The sequence below is a fragment of the Vigna radiata genome, chromosome 1 (genome assembly GCF_000741045.1).
Source record: "Vigna radiata var. radiata cultivar VC1973A chromosome 1, Vradiata_ver6, whole genome shotgun sequence".
NCBI lineage: Eukaryota > Viridiplantae > Streptophyta > Magnoliopsida > Fabales > Fabaceae > Vigna > Vigna radiata.
This window is the reverse complement of record NC_028351.1, coordinates 36,266,108-36,272,287: the sequence shown is the minus strand read 5'-3', so window position 1 is coordinate 36,272,287 and position 6,180 is coordinate 36,266,108.

The window sequence follows — 6,180 nt, the reverse complement described above, 5'->3', positions numbered from 1 at the left end:
AGTGCTTTACCAAGGAAGAAAGAAAAGGCTATCATTGCAACAAAACTTAGTGTTATTATCGAAAAGCCATCAGATATTATTGTGAAGCCAAAGGCAGCAAAGCCACGGAAGGCATTAACTGTTCCTATCGAACCAAAGTTTCACCGTCTACATGTGCCAAAGGATTGCAACAACAGTAAACGCACTCGAGAAATTCAATATCATAATTGAATTTTTAGTTGATGAAAAAAGTGTATTCTAGTAATGTATGTAACTTCCTAGTTTGTAGATCTGTAAGTTAACATGGAAAGAACTTTTTTTTGTTACCACAACATTAAAATTTGTGGTAATTGTAAGTTCAGACACGATTCATTTGTACTATTTTTATTTTTTGTAGAAGTAGTTAACGTGGAGAGAAACTTTTTTTGTTACCACAACATTAAAATGTGGTAATTGTAAGTTCAGACACGATTCATTTGTACTATTTGCTTAAGTTTTGATTTGTGAAAAACATTTATTCTTCCTCGGATGTATCTAACAACTTCATCCACAAAAAGGTTGGTATTTCATAGTTTGTATCTTCTAACCTGTGCTACAATATTTTATGATGTTTTTCCCTCTTCCTCGGATGCGTCTTTTTCAAACAAATAAGTAGCTTTGATTATAAAAAAATGGGGAGCTTTCAAGATTACGGATGCAAACTACACTTGGCCTACCATGGCCTTGGACCATATATAATCATCTTTTCTAAATCCTTTTGTTTAAGCTTGTGGTGCATTTTCTCTTCCGAATTCCAATTTTGTTCATATTCAAAATTTATCCTTTTGATCATCAACTCACTATAACTTTTTCCAAGCTTTCTAAACATCGGTTCTGTGGTAGAGAAGAGAAAAGGGTAAAGGTTATTATTCATATTCCTTTTTCTTTTGATTTGTGTTTCCTTCCCTTGAATAAGCTTCTCCATTATTCTGTTATGTATTATGTGAATATAGTTTCACTGATTCAAATTTCAAGTCTGCCATGTGTTTGAGCTTATTTGATTTCTTTTCTACAAAGATTTATCTGATTTTCATGTCACCATTATATGGGATATGGATCCTTGGCCATTAGGGATTGAATTAATAGTTGAGGGATGCTGCATTTATGGCTTCAATCAAACAAAATCAATGTTAACAGTGTTTTGGAGAAGACTGAAGGCACTAAGATTTGACACTCTACAGTCATTATCCAATAATGCTTATTGATCTTCATTCACTCACTTTGTTTTGTCTATTTTTTGTGGGGAGGGAAAAAGGACCTTTCCCTATTGTATTAAGTTAGCATACAAGAACCATTCAAAAGAGGGAAGAGTTTCAAATTAGAAAAAAAGATATGCATATTCACTGATTTTGAATGCATACATACTTAGAAATTCCCTTTGGATGTGCTGTGTCTGGCAGGAACTTAGTTTCTATGAAAAGAATAAGTAATCTGTGAACTAAGTGGATGAATGTGATCATCTCATTGAAAGTAGAGGATTGTCTTTATCTCTGTAATGAGAGCAAGATATAAGTGATAGTAAATTCCTAGTTCTTTGTTAACGGTTAGGATATTTATCCTATTTATCATGATTATATTGTGTCTAGGGTTACTCTAATTATCATGATTATATTGTGTCTAGGATTACTCTAATTATCATGATTATATTGTGTCTAAGGTTACTCTAATTATCATGATTATATTGTGTCTAGGTTACTCTAATTATCATGATTATATTGTGTCTAGGTTACTCTAATTATCATGATTATATTGTGTCTAGGTTACTCTAATTATCATCATTATATTGTGTCTAGGTTACTCTAATTATCATGTACGTATCAATTTATTATTATAAATAGAAGATTATGAGAGGGATCAATCAAGCCCTTTAGAATTATTTTACAGTTTAATTCTCAAGTTGGTATCAGACGGGTCGATCCCGCTCTGGTTTATGTCTCGTAGCATCTGTACGGCGCCATAGTTCGCCGCCCGCCACCGCTCACCGCCGCCGGCCATCCTCCGTCGCCGGCCGTCGTTCGCCGTCGTCTGCCGCTAGCCACCGTCACAGTCCCGTTTGTCTAAAACCTTAGGGTTTTTCTTGTTTCTCACTGGTACGATTTGTCATCTTCAGAGGTGGCGTCTGGTAGTGCTCTTTCCTTCTCCGGAAGTCCATCAATTACCTCCGAGAAGCTAAATGGAAAAAATTATCTATCATGGTCTGCTGCCGTTGAAATGTGGTTCCTTGGCCAAGGGCTTTATGACCACCTTGAGCAAGATGGAAGTCATGTGCCTACTGAAAAAGTTGATAAGTGGAAACAAGTAGATTTCCAGTTGTGTGCCCTATTATGGCAATCAGTGGAACCCAACCTTCTTATATCTCCGAGGGCTTTCAAAACTTGTCACTCCTTTTGGAAGAAAGCTCAAAGCATTTATGCCAACGATATTCAACGTCTCTATGACACTACGAACAAGCTTGCATCTCTTAAAATGACAAACCATGATATGGTGTCCTTTATGGCTGAAGCCCAATCTGTCGTCGAAGAACTGAGGATGTTTTTGGAAGCGGACCCATTAAAGGATATCCAAAAGAAACTGGACAAATATTACATGGTATTGATCCTTTGTGCCCTACATCCCGATTTTGATCATCTCAGAGATCAAAATCTAACTAGTCATGAGGTCCCCTCCATGGAAACATTGACCACTCGCCTTCTACGTGTCCTAGTACCTCAAACTCAGGAAGCGCATGAACTAGTGGAACCATCTGTCATGGTTGCCACACGAGGAAGAGGAGAACGTGGCACTAGAGGAGGAGGACGAGGAGGTCGGGGACGTCCTTAATGCACATACTGTGAAAAGATGGGTCACACTCAAGAGAATTGTTATTATTTACATGGTTTTCCTTCCAAGACCGCCAATATTTTGAAGACTGAAACTTCCACTCCGAAGATTGAAACTTCCACTTCTAAGTTCACCGAGGATGAATATCAAGAGTATTTAAGGTTAAAGTCCAACAGCTTGGCAGAATCATCTCAATCTCCCAGTACTTCAACAACCTGCATTTCTCAATCCATGGAAGGTCCAAATTCATGGGTAATTGACTCAGATGCTTCTGATCATATTGCTGGTAATACCTCTTTGTTCTCATCTATTTCTTTTCGAGAGAAACCTCATTTCATAACCCTTGCAAATGGATCTAAAACTTCCTCCAAAGGAGTCGGTCATGTTTCCTTGTCTCCCTCCCTCAGTCTCAACTCTGTCCTTTTTGTCCTTAATTGTCCTTTTAATTTAATTTCCCTAAGCAAGCTGACCAAAATGTTAAATTTTTCAATAACCTTTGATCATAAATCTTTTATTATAGAGGAGCATGGTTTGGGGAGACGTTTTGGAGAAGGATATGAAGCTGGCGGATTATACCATTATGGATCTCGTCCAAGGGTGTCCTGTGTTGCTGCTCCTAATCCTAAAGTGCTACATGATCGACTTGGCCATCCTCATTTGTCTAAATTAAAAAAGATGTGTCCTGAACATAGTGGTCTCCAAACCTTAGAATGTGAATCATGTCAATTAGGAAAACATGTTAGATCTTCCTTTCCTAAAAGGTCTCAATCAATATGTAATTCTAGTTTTTCCATTATCCATTCTGATATATGGGGACCTAGTCGTATCTCCTCCTTTGGTTTTAGATATTTTGTTACCTTTATTGATGAATATTCAAGATGTACTTNGGTTTATCTTATGAAAAATCNTTNTGANTTNTTAGCTATCTTTACATCNTTTTTNAATGAAATCAAGAATCAATTTGGTCAAGTAATCAAAATATTAAGAAGTGATAATGCAAAAGAGTATTTCTCATCCCCCTTTTCTGCCATCTTGAGTTCCCATGGTATCTTATATCAATCTACTTGTCCTCATACACCACAGCAAAATGGTATAGCAGAACGAAAAAATAGACACTTGTTTGAAACTGCTCATACCCTTTTGCTCGGTGCCCATATTCCTGTCTATCACTGGAGAGATGCCATCTTAACTGCATGTTATCTTATTAATAGAATGCCCTCCTCTTCTCTTGATAATAAAGTCCCTTTCTCCATTTTGTTTCCTAATGATCATCTCTTTCATACATCTCCCCGAGTGTTTGGTTGTGTATGTTTTGTTCATGACATGTCTCCAGGTATAGAAAAACTCTCCGCTCGCGCTCTCAAATGTGTCTTCTTAGGCTATTCCCGACTTCAAAAAGGATATCGGTGCTACTCTCCTGAAACTAAGAAGTATTACATGTCTGCTAATGTCACTTTCTTTGAACAGACTCCTTACTTCTCTCCATCTGTTCAAGATGTTTCTATCCTCCAACAAGTCCTTCCTATTCCGATGGCTGAGTCAAATAGGTCCACTGTCTTTGTCATTCCAAGTGTTGATCACCATCCTCATGCACCCGGTTCTCCACATACTGAGATCATCCTACATAGGGCCCCAATGGATAGTCCATCTCCCCAAGACAATGGTGAATCTCCTGCTTCAGATTCTTCTCCCTCGTCACCTCCTCCCACGCCTCCTGGTGCAAATGATTCAGCATGGCCAATTGCCCTCAGAAAAGGTATTCGTTCCACTCGAAACCCCAATCCCATTTATAACTTTCTTAGCTATCATCGATTGTCGCCCTCCTATTTTTCTCTTTTATCCTCAGTGTCCTCTGTTGTTATACCCAAGAATGTCAAAGAAGCACTTGATCATCCTGAATGGCAACAAGCTATGATTGTGGAAATGCAAGCTCTTGACCACAGCAATACTTGGGAGCTGGTGCCCCTTCCCCCGGGAAAAAAGGCAGTTGGTTGCCGATGGGTGTATGCAGTTAAAGTCTGTCCTGATGGTGAAATTGATCGGTTCAAAGCTCGGCTTGTTGCAAAAGGTTACACTCAGGTTTATGGTCTTGATTATTGTGACACTTTCTCTCCTGTTGCCAAAATGAATACTATTCGCCTCTTCTTTGCCATGGCAGCCATTCGTCACTGGNCACTTCATCAATTGGATATCAAGAATGCCTTTCTACATGGTGATCTTGAGGAAGAAGTTTATATGGAGCAACCTTCTGGGTTTGTTGCTCAAGGGGAGTCTGGTATGGTATGCAAACTGCATCGATCTCTATATGGCCTCAAGCAATCACCACGTGCTTGGTTTGGAAAGTTTAGCTCCATTGTTCAAAAATTTGGGCTAAAACGCAGTGAAGCAGACCATTCGATTTTTTACTNTCATTCTTCTCTTGGGAAATGTGTTTACTTAATAGTATATGTTGATGATATTGTCATTACAGGAAATGATGTTGTTGGAATATCTCAACTGAAAGAGTACTTTTGTTGATATTTTCAAACCAAGGATCTTGGAAGTCTCAAATACTTCTTAGGAATTGAAGTAGTGCAATCAAAAGATAGAGTTGTGATCTCTCAAAGGAAGTATGCTCTTGATATATTACAAGAAACAGGCATGATTGATTGCAGACTGGTAGACAGTCCCATGGACCCAAACCAGAAATTAAAGATAGAAGGTGAATTATTCTCTGATCCAGAGAGGTATAGGAGACTGGTTGGAAAACTGATTTATCTCACTATTACAAGGCCAGATCTATCCTTTGCAGTTGGAGTGGTTAGTCAGTTCATGCAGGCCCCATGTGTTAACCACTGGAATGCTCTCATTCGCATTCTAAGGTATGTCAAAAAGGCTCCCGGACAAGGACTGTTATATGAAGATAAACGAAGCATTCAAGTCTCAGGGTATTGTGATGCAGATTGGGCAGGCTCGCCTATTGATAGACGATCTACTACAGGATATTGTGCTTTTCTGGAAGAAACATTGTTTCATGGAAAAGTAAGAAACAAAATGTAGTAGCTCGATCAACAGCGGAAGCTGAGTATAGNGCAATGGCGTCACTAACATGTGAACTTATATGGGTGAAACAATTCCTTCAAGTGCTTAAATTTTGTGACATCCATACTATGAAGATGTATTGTGACAATCAAGTTGCGCTCCACATTGCATCAAATCCAGTGTTTCACGAGAGGACTAAACATATAGAAATTGATTGTCATTTTGTTCGTGAAAAGTTGTTGACTAAAGAAATATGTACTGAGTTTATTGGGTCAAACGATCAACTCGCAGATGTATTGACTAAATCATTAAGGGGTCCTC